Source organism: Diabrotica undecimpunctata, chromosome 5, assembly GCF_040954645.1.
Source record: "Diabrotica undecimpunctata isolate CICGRU chromosome 5, icDiaUnde3, whole genome shotgun sequence".
Lineage (NCBI taxonomy): Eukaryota > Metazoa > Arthropoda > Insecta > Coleoptera > Chrysomelidae > Diabrotica > Diabrotica undecimpunctata.
The window spans coordinates 94,887,082-94,901,129 of NC_092807.1; the positions used below are offsets into that span (position 1 = coordinate 94,887,082).

The 14,048-nt window shown below is 33.9% G+C and overlaps 1 protein-coding gene across 1 annotated transcript in view; it reads left to right on the forward strand.

Moving 5' to 3' along the window:
• Positions 1–14,048, forward strand: part of LOC140441492 (uncharacterized) — a 70,676-nt gene that overhangs the window by 48,626 nt on the left and 8,002 nt on the right. The gene's annotated exons all lie outside the window — the stretch shown is intronic.

Here is a 14,048-nt window from a genome sequence, read left to right on the forward strand (position 1 = left end):
CCATAGAGGATAGGCACTAGCAGAAGAAAGATATCAACGGAAGAAATAAGAAACGCTCTAAAGAAAATAAAAAAAAAAATAGTACTTCAGGAAAAGATAATATCGTTATAGAAGCCATAAAGATTAGAGAAGAAAGACTTTTAGAATATAAAATTAACTGTTCAACTGTGTGTCTGCATCAGAGCGAAATACCTACAAGATAGCACAGTGTACTTACCATTTTAATACACAACAAGGGCGATCCTACAGATCTCTTAAATTACCGAACCATAAGCCTTTTAAATCACCCCTACAAGCTCTTCTTCATCTTCTTCTTCTTCTTTCCGTACCATGTTTATCACTGCACGATGGCTATCATAATTATATTTACCGCGGCGCTGAAGAGGGACTACGAAGACTGATTAAACCACCCACGTAGGTTACGACCAGAAGGACCTTCCTTCGACCTGCAACCCCTTTTTTCACATATTTTGCCATGCATAATAAGATGGATGACTCCATAACGTTCTGGGTATCATATGACATTGGTAAATACTCCAATTTTCATATTCTTATTTTTTGCATCCCCCCCCATATTTCAACATATCTAGACTAACTGCATCACTCGCAGAAGCTTTTCCTGTCTTTATCTTTCGTATTGCTTCCTTTAGTTCTTCTTTCTGTATAGCTTTTGATTCCTCTGTGTTTTCCTCTTATCCGCTAATTATGTTGTTTTCATTTTCTGCTTTTCCTTGCTCTCTGCTCAACAGTTGTTTAAAATCTCTCCATCTTTCCATTATATCCTTGTCATCGGTTAATATGGTTCCGTTTTTGAACATTATTTGTTTTAAATTTATTTCTTTGTTGCTTCGTAGGTTTTTCAGGGTTGTATAAAACAATTTTACATTTTCTTTACTATTTTCCTCCATTTTTTCTCCAAACGTATTCAAGCTTTTTTTTTCTCATTTTTGACTATTTCTTTATTATGTTTTGGCTATTATACTCTGTATCTTGTATTTTTTTATCTTTGTTGCGTTTTGTCTTTTATTTCAACAATTTCTTCGTTGTTTAATGTCGATTTTTACCTCCTTATTTCACCACGGTGTCCGTTTCTCTTTCCTATTTCCTTGTACTCGTATTTCTTATTTCTTCTTACCTTTACGTCATTATATAGCTCCTCTCTGTTTTTTGCACTATAGTATAGTCAATAATGATTGTTCGATTCTTGATATGACTTCTCTTGTGATCTTATGTATCTTTTTGTTTTGGAAATGTATATTCATGATCATTACGCTATTGTCTAAATAAGATTCAAGTAATAGTTTTCCATTATTGTTTATTTTATCTAGCATCTATCCATTTTATATAGCATCTTTCCATTTTTATACTTCATTTCCACTCTAGCATTCATATCTACTGTGATTAGTATTTTCGCTATGCAATCATTTATTACTTCTTGAAGTTGGTCACAGAATTCATTTTTTTTTTTCATTTTTTATTGCATCTTAATCAGGTCCATAGCGTAATTGTTTCCTTTTTGCCCATCCTTATATCAACTCTAAGTATACGCTCATTAAAATATATCCAATTCCTTACTTTATTGATGATATTTTTCTTTACCATACATGCTACCCCTGTCTGAGTTTTTTTTTTCTCTTCTACTCCACTATATATTACTAGTTTCCGTTTTTCAAAGTAGTGGTTCTTCTTCTTTTTTTTTGTTTTTTTATAGTTGCTACTTTAATCTTCTTGTATTCTATTTCTTTTTCCAGTTCGATTTCTTTTCTTTTATAACTTCATACATTCGATGTTGTCATTTTTAAACGTTCTTTTCTTTGTTTCTCATTATGTTGCCCTTTAAATCTGGATTCTTTCTGTCTGTGTTATCATCTTTATATTCACTCATGTCCTTATTCTGAGTTTTTCCATTTCTCGTTCCGTCCACGTATTTTTTTCCCGATATTTTTATTTCTCCATATTGTTTCATTCGGGCAAGCTGCGGCTCTATTTGCTCTCTTCACTTGATCTTCCACTTCTGTTTCGAGCTTTCCGTAGCTAGATAATGAGATGCCTAGATAAATTTAACCTCCATCGCTTGTTCTATTATTTGAGCTCAAATTAGCATGTCAAATAATCTTTACTTTGAGAGAGTAGTATTGCGTCGTCTGCATAGCAGATTATTTTAAATTGTTTTTCTCCCATTTGGTATCCTAAAAGTTCTTACTTCTTTTATTATTTCATCCATAATCAGGTTGAACAATAGAGGATTTCTAGAGGTATTTCTCTTGCGTACAATTAGTGAATAACGTCCTTTAATTTAACCCGGTCAAATGCCTTCTTAAGGTCCACGAAACATAGATATGCCGATTTGTTGTATTCTAATGATTTCTTTTGCAGTTGCCTCGTTATAAATAGTGCGTCGGTGCATGACCTTCCCAACCTAAAACCTTGTTGTTCTTCTGTTAGTGTTATAATTTTATTCAGTTTATTTGTTATCACTTTTGTTGTTAATTTTAGTGGTGTGTTTAATAAATTATTTCCTCTGTAGATTTCCAGGTCCCATTTGTCTCCCTTTTTAAAGAGAAGAATGTAATCTATCATAGATCTTTTTCCACGGGTGTTATTAAATGTATATTTGTGTTGGGTTGGTCTTTGTGGTCAAAAAATGTGTTGTGTATTCTAAGCTCGTTATTTGTGCAGAAATAAACAATAAAAATAGTAAATTTTATCCTTCTGATGATTTAACAATTTTAATTAATCCAGTTCTTATTATCTATCATTAATCTAAATATCAAAATAAAAAACAACAGGGCCAACGAACGGCATCATTTTTTATGGCGGTATTTATACCTCTACGAATATAAAATATTTAAATTCCTCTTAATTAACCTAGAGAATACAAAACAGTTTTAATTAAGATCAAACACACTAAAAAACCGTTGCCTGACCATCATCAAGGTTATACGATTCACAGGCGCGAGTAGCATCTGCTAAATGGTGGTATTCCCGTACTATCGATGAGGTCGTGGCTCATCGCTACACTACAAAAAATATAAAAATATCATCTGCCTGTATTCCCGTTATGGCATTGGGCTGATTTCGAAGTGCAGGCTGTTCAAAAACAAAGGTGTAGCGTAGAGAGTAGATACAGAAGGATGTTTGATTAAAAATTTAATGATACAGCATCAAAATAATGCGAATGAAATATTAAATAAAACAAAATTACCGATTTAATAATATAAATGTTGAAATTGTTAGACGAAACGAAAGAGGAGACCGCTTTTAATCGAGTTTGGTATCACAAAAAACTATTCTATTATGAATATTCGCAAGGGTAGTTACATCACAAGAATAGAAAAATATTTTAGTATTACTGAAAATTGTACAATTTTATGGACAAAGCTTACAAAATGTCAGAAAAATATCAATAACAATTAAAATTTACTAAAATTGCATAAATCGCCAATATCACAAAATAAAAGATAATAAAATATAGAAGGTCTATATACAAAATATCCATTGCAAAATTTCACTAAATTGTAAATTGCATAATAAAACCTTCCGAACGGAAGTTTCCAGCATGTGATACCCAAATATAAATGTATAAAAATACTTTAGTTACTTGTACATAAAGGTACTGTAATTTCTTAGTTATTCGTTAAGAAACTCTTCCACTGAATAATATGGTCTTTCAGATAGATAGGCTTTTGTCGATTTACGGAACTTAAGGAAATAAGTTGTAGATTTAAGTTGCAAAGGGAGATGGTTGTATAAGTTTTTTGCCGAATATAATATAGATTTCTTTACCAACTCAGTGAAGGGGATCGGTAAATACATATCAAAGGTTGAATTTCTGGTGGAGTAGTCATGATTAGGTCTTGCTGGAAAAACATATAGGTGTTTAGGAATTAAGCAAACAGTTTCTAAAATATATAAAGAGGAAAGCGTTAAAATTCCGTTCTTTTTGAAGTAGCTGAAGGTACTGATCTGGCTGTTATTAAGAAGCAAGGGTTGAAGAGCTCCTTTATAGGATAATGCTACTGTCTTATTCACGTTAAAAGAGAATGAATTAGAGTCGGGCCAGGTTTTTATTTTAAATAGATCAGAAGTTATAGTTGCACGAAGTTATAGTTTTAAGTTATTTATGTCATTTATAAAGATAAGGAAAAGTAAAGCACCCAATACCGAACCTTGCGGGACGCCACATACAATGCTTTTGTGAATAGAGATGTGACTAGTTGTTTCCTATTTCCCAAGTAAGATTGAAACCAATACAAATAAATTCTCATCGAATTCCATAGACGTTTAGTTTTTGAAGTTATACTTCTATACGCGCGCTCCAGGTTGGAAATTTGTATGGGAGTGAATCTGTGAAATCATTACATATGTAAGATAATGAGTAAGAAAGAGACAGGAGATATATTTTCTCTCTCTTCCTCTCTCGAATATAAAAATGTTCCTTTTGTATATATATTTAATATATATTTAGGGATTCTACAGTATTCACTGCCTTCCCTCGCTCAACCGTTTCCATCTCTCTCTGTTGTTCCATTCTCCATCGTTTAGTCCTCTCTTACTCATGGCGTCGTCTACTTCGTTCCTCCAGGATTTTCGGGGTCGTCCTCTTTTCCTCCTTCCTATGGGGCTCCATTCGGTTATTCTTTTTATCCATCTGCTGTCGCTAGCTCTTCTTACATGTCCATACCACTTAAGTCTTTTTTGTTCTATATATGTTAGTATGTCTGTTTCTATTGATGTTCTTTGCTTTATTTCGTCATTACTTCTCCTATCCATTCTTGTTACTCTGCAGCATCTTCGCAAGCATTCCGTCTCTGTTGCTATTATCTTACTGCTGTTTTTCTTGTTTATGATCCAATTTTCGGCCCCATATGTCATAATACTTCACACTAATGTTTTATAAATCTGCGTTTTTGTCTTCATATTTAGGTGTCTATCCCACCATACTGAGTTAAGTTGTCGGATTGCTGTTCTTGTTTGTCCTAATCTTTGTGTATTTTTTTCCTCTGTTGTTGCCTTTTTCGTGATTATAAACCCCAGGTATTTGAATCTGTAGATCTTCTATGTCTTCTTCACTTGTAGATAGGTACTCTGTTTTCGCGAGGTTAATATCTAGGCCAGCCTTGGTATATTCTTCTTGTAGTTTCTTCATCATGTAGCTGAGGTCGTCTTGGTCTTGTGCAATCACTACTTGATCGTCTGCAAAACTTAACGTACATAGGTATTCGTTCCGTACCGGTACTCCCATGCCTTCGCATTTTCTTTTCCATGTAGTCAACGCTTTCTCTAAGTATATTTTGAATAGGGTTGGAGATGTGGAACAACCCTGCAGGAGCCCTTTTGTTGTGGTGAAGTCTCCTATGATTCTTGTTCCCATTTTAATGGACACTTTATTTTCTTTATACAGAGCTTTTGTAGCTTCTATGAGTTCCGTCTGTATTTCTAATTTGTACATTGCCTCCCATAGTTCTGACCTTGGTACAGAGTCATATGCCTTTCTCAGATCCACAAATGCCAAGTGTATATCTCTATTTTTTGCTTTTTTCTTTTCCAACAGTTGTTCCAGTGTGTATATGTGGTCTATGCATGATCTTCCTGCCGTGAAGCCTGCCTGATCCTCCCCGATTTTGCCTTTTATCGCTTGCTCTATCTTTTCTCGCAGTATCTTCCCATATAATCTTCCTATTGATGATATTACGCTTATTCCTCTGTAGTTTTCGCATCGTTTTCTATCTCCTTTCTTAAATATAGATGTCATATATGCCGCCGTCCATTCCTTTGGGAGCTGTTCTCCATTTATGGCTTTCTGAAATATCCATTGTATCATCCTGTGTAATTTTTTTGATCCGTAGTTTATAAGCTCAGGTGAGATGCCTCCAGGTCCCGGTGCTTTCTTATTTTTGATTGCTTTTATGGCCGTTCTCATTTCCCTATCTGTTATTTCTATTTCTTGTTGTGGGAATCTGCTTCGTCTTCGCCTGTTTTCTTTTCCAATGAATTGTGGTCTTTGTTCTGTTAATAGTTCCTTGTAGTAGTCCTTCCATTCTTTGTCCTGTATATTTCCCAATTTAGTTTTTTCTTTTGAGTTTTGTTTCAATCCTCTCAGTACTTTCCATGACTCCGAAGTTCTTGTACCTCCTATATATGTTTCAATATTTAAGCAGATTCTTTCCCATTCTTCATTCTTTTGCTGTGTTATTTGTTTTTTCACTTCTCTATCTTTTTCTCTATATTCTTTATAAACTTCATCGTTGTTTGTAGTCAGCCATTTTCTGTATAGTTGCTTTTTTTCTTCAATTATTCTTTTTGTTGGTTCATTTATTTCATTATAGTGCTGTTTATTTGTTATATGTTCTTTTTCCCCAAGGGCTTCGAATGCTGCTTGCTTTATACTCGCCTTTATATGCTCGTATATTTCTTCGATGTTGCCGTATCTAAATTCTATTAATTTTTGGTCTAGACGTTGTTGGTATAGTTCTCTTATTGATTGTTCTTGGAGTAGTTCTATATTGTATTGTTTTTCTCTTATAGTGTTCAATGGTTCTTCTGTGGAGGGGGTCTTGTTATGTTTCCAATTAATGCCCATTTTTGCTGTCAGTAGTCTATGGTCCGTTCCACATTCTGCTCCTCTTTTGACTCGCACATCTTTGATCTTTATTGTGGTATCTTGTTTGATTATTATGTAGTCTATTATCGATTTCAGCTTTCGTGTTTCTTGCGTCCATGTATATTTATGAATATTTTTATGTCTGAAGAATCCGTTGGTGATTTTTAGGTTGTTTAATTCGCATAATTCAATCAGACGTTCTCCGTTATCGTTTTGTTCATCCTCTCCAAATCTCCCCACTACTTTATCGTTTTCTTTCCTTCCGGTTCTGCCGTTAAGGTCTCCTGCTATAATTATCTCCACGTTCTTTTTAATTAGCTCTATTTGATTCTGGAGTTGTTCCGTGAAATGTTCTTTTTCTACTCTCGGAGAATCGTCTGTTGGTGCATATACTCCGAGTATCACTGTCTCTTTACCGTATATATCTATATGCATTTTAATTATTCTCTCCTTGATTGGTTCCCATGTTCTAACCCTGTTCTTCCACTTATTTTTGATTAGTATTCCTACTCCTGCCTTTGCTCTACATTCTTTATTAACTCCGCTCCAGCAGTGGATATGGTCTTCTATTGTTTCCGTTCCATTTCCTTTCTTTTTGGTTTCTGTTGTTACTAGTAAGTCGATGTTGCTTTCTTTAAACTCTTTGATCACTTCCGTCGCCTTTTTGTTCCATCCTTGTATATTCCATGTTGCACATATGAATGTTCTATCTTTTCTTCGTTTCGATTTTTTTTGGTTGAGCTTTGATAAGACTGGGTCTTCCGAACTCTTCGCAACATTGCCCCCCCCCCCCGTATCCGATGGGGCTCCCTCTATCAGAGGTGTGGATTTTCCACCCGGGGATGTGTTTCCGTATTTGGCTTTTTTCATCTTGCGATTTTCGTTCTTCTTACCCTTACGTTTTTCTGTGTGTTAGGTTGTATATAATATATATAATATTTAATATTATATATATTATATATATATATATATATATATATATATATATATATATATATATATATATATAATTACCAATATACCAATTACCACATATGGTGCCGAATGTTGGACGATGACAAAGAATGAACGAGATAAAGTAGACGTTGTGGAAATGGATTATCTTAGAAGGTCATGTCGAGTATCGAGAATGGAAAGAATCAGGAATGAGGAAATACGAAACCGTACAGGAATTAGAGATACTCTTTCAGATAGAATACAAGGAAGGCAATTACAATGGTATGGTCACGTGATGAGAATGGAGGAGGAGCGGTGGCCAAAGAAAGCCTTAATGTATGTTCCGCCAGAAAGAAGGAAAAGGGGAAGACCACCAAATTCCTGGAGAAGAGAAATTACAAAAACAATGCAATCTAGAGGCTTAGAAGAGGGAGATTGGAGAGATAGGAAAAGATGGAGGCTGAAATGCGGGAAGCGGCAATCGCCGTAGGACCCCCGTTATATGATGATATATATATATATATATATATATATATATATATATACATATAATATTATATTATATATATATAACAAAATATTTATTAATATTATTATTTATGTGATATGTTTTGTATTATTTATTAAATATTCATAATTATATTAGTCTTTTGTATTTCAAAATAATAATCTCAATAAATCACTGTATGACCCAGAACTGTCAATTTTGAAATACGTTTGTGTCATGTCCTCGGTAGTATAGTAGTCAGTATCCCCGCCTGTCACGCGGGAGACCGGGGTTCGATTCCCAGTCGGGGAGGACTTTTTTATTAATATTATTACATGGTAAATTAAAAATATGCGTAAGTAGAAAAGTTATGTATATTATTGTCATTTTTAAATACTTATGAATATTGCATTTTAATTTGTATTGTATTATTATATTGAATTATGTTGCACAATATTGTAGTGTATTTTTTTATGTATATTATTGTTATTTTTAAATACTTATAAATATTGCATTTTAATTTGTATTTTATTATTATATTGACGCTTAAATTACAGTAATTACAGTAATTACTGTAATTTATATAATTTATATCATCTATCTTTGTTTATCTTTATTAGACAACACCCTAATGTGGGTTTATTATTTCAGCATTTATTTAACTTTGTATGGAGACCTGAAGATGCTTTGCATATTGTAGAAAGCGAAACCGGTCGTCTGGATAGTTAAATTAAATTGATTGTGAGTAAGTCTAATTTATTATTTCTTTTACCTTTTACTTATTATTCTTATTTATTATCCAGATTTAGCCATACGGCTCACACTCCCTCTAAGAGAAAAAACGGCATCAAAAGGATTGAGCTCTGGTGGGATTCTTTCCATATTATCAAGTCCTAGATGACTTGGTACGCTGGTGTATCTCCCAAAAATTTTCGCACGCATCTGGACGTCGAAAGTAGCACAGCTTTCTGCATGATCTTATATAGATGTCCATTTAGACCCAGCTTTTTTATGTTTTCTAGGAGGTTCTTCGGGATGACTCCAGTGGTAGAAAGAATAATAGGTATCGTGTGGTTACTTTCCATTCTCCATTGTCTCCTTATTTGTATTTCCAGATCTCTGTACTTGGCGATCTTTTCGTTGTACTTAACACGCAGATTATTGTTGTTAGGTATCGCCAATCGATTAGTGTTGTTTGTCTTGTTAGTTTATTAAGTAGCTAGTGATGGGAAGATCTGGTTCGTTTCGGTGACCCGGATCTTTCAGGTCATTCATTAAAATAATCCGTTCATAAAGATCCGTTCATATGAACGACTAATTAAATTTGTTGTGTAAAGGTCAAGTGTGTAGAGTTTAATTTTGATGTGTTTATGAATCTTTTTGAGAGTATATGAATTAAGGATAATGTAGGACCCGTTCATAGAGATTCGTTCATTAGAACGACTATAATTATATTGTTGTTTACGTGTAGAATTCGATATTGGTACTATACATTTAAGAATAAAATATAGTTTAAGGCTGACAATAAGATTTGTATTTCTGAAATCATCTTCAGAAATCATTAAAATGTAAAAAAAAATACTTGAAAAAGTTAAGTAAAATTACAAATTCCATATTGATAATGCAACAATTAAAATGGATTTTATTTCCTACAAATTTATAAACAGAACAGACTACGGGACTATGGACTCGACAATTCGAATGTATATAATTTTACAGTTTTGTAGCGTAAGGGTTTCGCCGTTCTGGGAAACTGAAATCAGCATTTGAACGCTTTGCGGTTCGCGGTTCATGCATTAATTTGACCGAGCAACGTGTCGCCATCACACAGATCGTTTCGTAAACACTAAACAGCGTCATTCATAGGGTAATTCCAACGATAGGGTCACAGAATGTGATTGTATCAATCACGGGTCTTTAAAAAGATCAGATCTTTGTAAACGGATCGTTCGTGACCTTCTCATCACTATAACTAGCACGAGATCTGGTCTATTATGTGCTACAGTTTGGTCTGTGAGCACAGTACGATCTCAGTATAGCTTGTAGTTGTCATTCTCAAGCATACTCACAGGAACGTATTGATAATATGGAAGATGATTTGTTTGTAGAAGTCCCAGTTTAAAAGCTACCTCTTGATGGAGGATCTTCCCTACTGAGTCATGCCGTTCCTTATATTCAGTTGCAGCAAATACCTGGCAGCCCCCGGTAAGATGTTGGATAGTTTCTTGGGCTTGACATCCATATTGGCATTTGCCGTTTTGGACCTGAGGGTCTTTGACGATATATTTCAGGTAATTTTTGGTTGGTATAACCTAATCCTGAATGGCGAGTAATGAACCTTCTGTTTCAGGGAACACCTTTCTTGATGTCAGCCAATAGTTCGACGCTATATTGTCGACATAGTCTTGACTGACTTCATTCCGATGTCGCCCGTGCAGAAGTTTACCCATCTAGATGCGCATTTTTTCGTTCTTAGTAAGATGCTTTATGCGCATTTCTTATTCCCTCAGTTTAATCGGTGTTGTGTCATCTACTGCACAAATCGCGCGATGAAGAGTAGATGTCTCCGCCTGCACCTGAAAATAAGTTCGTAAATTAGTAATCTATTTTTCTAATTGCTCGCTTATATCAATAAGTCCTCGTCCTCCTAAATACCGCGGTAATGTCGTTCTTTCTACTGTACTTCGAGGATGGTGTTTTTGTGCCTTTGTGAGGTGGGTTCGTACTTTTCGCTGAAGAGTTTCTATATCCGTTTTAGTCCACTTAATAATCCCAAATTAGTACCTAAGCGCAGAAAATGCGTAGGTGTTTAATGCCTTAAACAAATTTGTACTATGAAGATGTGAGCAGAGTAACTGTTTTACTCCTCGTATGAACTCTGATGTTAATTCGATTTTCATTTGTTTATGGTCAATTTTCCGCGCTTGCTTTACTCATAGATATTTATACATGTCAAAATTTCGCCCATAACCTCGATGTTTTGGCCATTTTGCATATCCAATCCTCCTGGCTGAACCTTTCCTTGACTATATTTAGTACACGACATTTGTCTAACCCAAAGTGCATACTGATATCATTTGAAAAAGTTTCTACAGTTTTTAGCATTTGATCTAAGTGATTTCGAGAGGAATTATATTATTATTATTATTATTATCCAACTAAAGGTAGAAAACCGAAGATCACGAGGAAGATCTTAAACTAGAGAGACCAAATTACAGGAATGCGCAAAAGACCTACGCATGAGTTAAAAGAAATGATTAGAGACATATTTTTGGAAACAGATAATATACGACATCACGATGACCACTCCGCTTCCTAAGATTATTCAGGACTGACGAGAGAGAGGTTTTAATACTCAGCTTATTGGATTATAGAAAAAGGTGTCTGTCCCATGCTCTATTTTCAAGTGACTATTTATTTGTTGTAACAATAAATCAGCTATTTAACACCTCTTCATCTAATAATCCCTCTATAAAAAGAACTAGCCCCGACCCAGTCTTTTATACCGTAAATCGAGTCTGGGCCAAACACCGCTCCAGCAGAATTTATCACAGACACAGTTGATAACTTTTCACTGAGTGTGCCACACCGAAATGTTGATCAAGTCGATAATTTTGCTATTACCTGTATGTTGGTGTGCTTACAGCGCCATCGCATCTCCTGTGCCCAAAAAAGAAGAAAAGCGTACCGATGCCAACGTACTCTACGACCAGCGACAAGAAGGTATTTAACCACTAATCAGAACATTTATATGCAATTAAAATGTACTAATAACTTCTGATGGTAAATGTACCGATAAACTGATGGTGTTCTCATTTGTAAAATGTTTTGTTTCAATTTCTGTTTTAGTATATATTGTTCTTACTAATATCATATTTATTGACAGATTTTTCTGTTCATATCTTAACGTCCTTTAAGGATCATTGGGTTGCTCGGACTGCAAACCTCTGAGTCAAGAGTTTCAACAAATTGTTGAGGAAAATGTTAAAACTTTATTTATATTTTTGTACATCGCTAATTCAAATTTCGTATGTGTTCAAATATTATTGATATTTTTATCTAATGCCAAAACTTTTGCCATAATTATAAGTTTTTTATTATTTTTTAAATATTTATATTATCCGAGGTTATGACATTTATTTACTTTTGCCATAATTATAAGTTTTTTATTATTGTTTAAATATTTATATTATCCGAGGTTATGACATTTTTTGCCTATCTATTATTCTTCTTCTCTTATTCTTTAGATGGCGTCTCTAATGGATGTTGGCGATGACTTCTGCAAATGTATCTATCAAATCATTAGAATGCGGCGGAATATTCACTTCTCAAAAGTTTTCCAGGCGTCGTAACAAGCTAATTGTCAGCGTCAATTGTTTTATTTCTAGAAATACGTTTCTGGTCTGTTCTATTCTACATTTGACTTCTTATTCTGAACCTACAGCCTCGTATATCCAGCATCCTAGATATTTAAACATTTTAACATGTTCAATTAGTTTGTCATTGGCTTATATGTTTTTTTTTCTCATTATTACCATTGTTTTTGTTTTATTGGTATTAATTTTATGACCATATTTTTCACTCTCGCTCACTACCATTTTAGCAGATTTTGTAACTCTTTTTCTCTACCGGCAACTAATACCGTTGACTTTATTACCCTCTTTGTGTCTCATCCAAAGATCGTGCAAATATTTCCTCTTAATATAGGTTGAAAAATAATGGCGAGAGTGTTACAACCTTGTCTAACTCCTCTTTGGATTTTTATGGTGTCAGTGTCCCTAATCTCCATTCTAATAAATGCATTTTGATTGTAATGAAAATTACACTCTTAACTGCTGTTTGACGTTTCGAGTTCCACTCCGGAAATCGTTTTCAGCAGTTTTTCATTACAATCAATTGTGGCTTAATCCCATATAAAAATAATATTTAACTTAGACACGTCACAAGAAAACCGTTTCAGAACCTTTTTTATACATTTTGGTTTCAAGGGAGTTCACATATTATATCATGTATTTATATCATTGGGATGAATGTTCTTTTTTTATAAACATTCTACTAGTTTTTTGTGCTTAACTTTGTCAAAGTAAAACTAAACAAGGCCTTTCAGGTTCCCATACCGTTCTTGAAACCAAATTGTTCTAGACCCATATCCTCTTCACACTTTCTGTAAATTCTTTTACGAATTATTTTCCGAAATAATTTTAACATATATATGGAACATGAGACTGAGCCAATTTAATTTTTTCAGTGTTGGTACCTGTTCCTTGTTATCTGAGAATATATTTTGTATAATATGTTACCCATTCGTCGTTTATTTCTTCTAATATTGTCAGGACTCTACCATCTATGCTTGTTGGCATGCCACACTATCTATTATTTCTATTTCCGTTAGTTCCTTTATTTTTTTGTGGAGAAGTTTATCTGTAAATCTTCACGTATTTCAGCCACTTCCACTTTGCCTCCACTATTTTTCTTCTTATTTGTTTGCGAATTTCTTTATATTTACTGTTATGTTTATGCTTGTGCTGTCTTCTTAAATTCATTACTTCTAATATTTCATTAGGCATCCATGTTTTTTTGCTTGTTGGTTTGTTTTTTAAATTCTATTTAGTTTGTGTAGGTATTGTTTTTAATTAGTTTTTAATTAATTTTGAAAGACTACAACTTTTAAGATCTTCTCTATGTGTCTCTACCTGTTTGTAAGGTAGTGAGTTTAGTGCGCTTATTTTTTTTACTTCTATGATTCGGTCTTAGATTTCTGTTTCAGTGTGTCCATCTCTTTCCATCTTTGCCCCCAAATAGAAATATTCAAAACATTAAATTAGATTTCCATCTTCTAACTTAGTTCATCCTTTTTAGTTCCTCCTATGCAAATGTATTTTGTTTTTGTTACCCATCACTCGTATTTTTGTATTAATCGCTTTGTCATGAATTGCAGATCTTCCTTGTCTTGTGTGATGGCTGCATGATCGTTCACGAAATTAAGTGTTTATATGGTTGTTTCGTCGTTTAGTATAATAT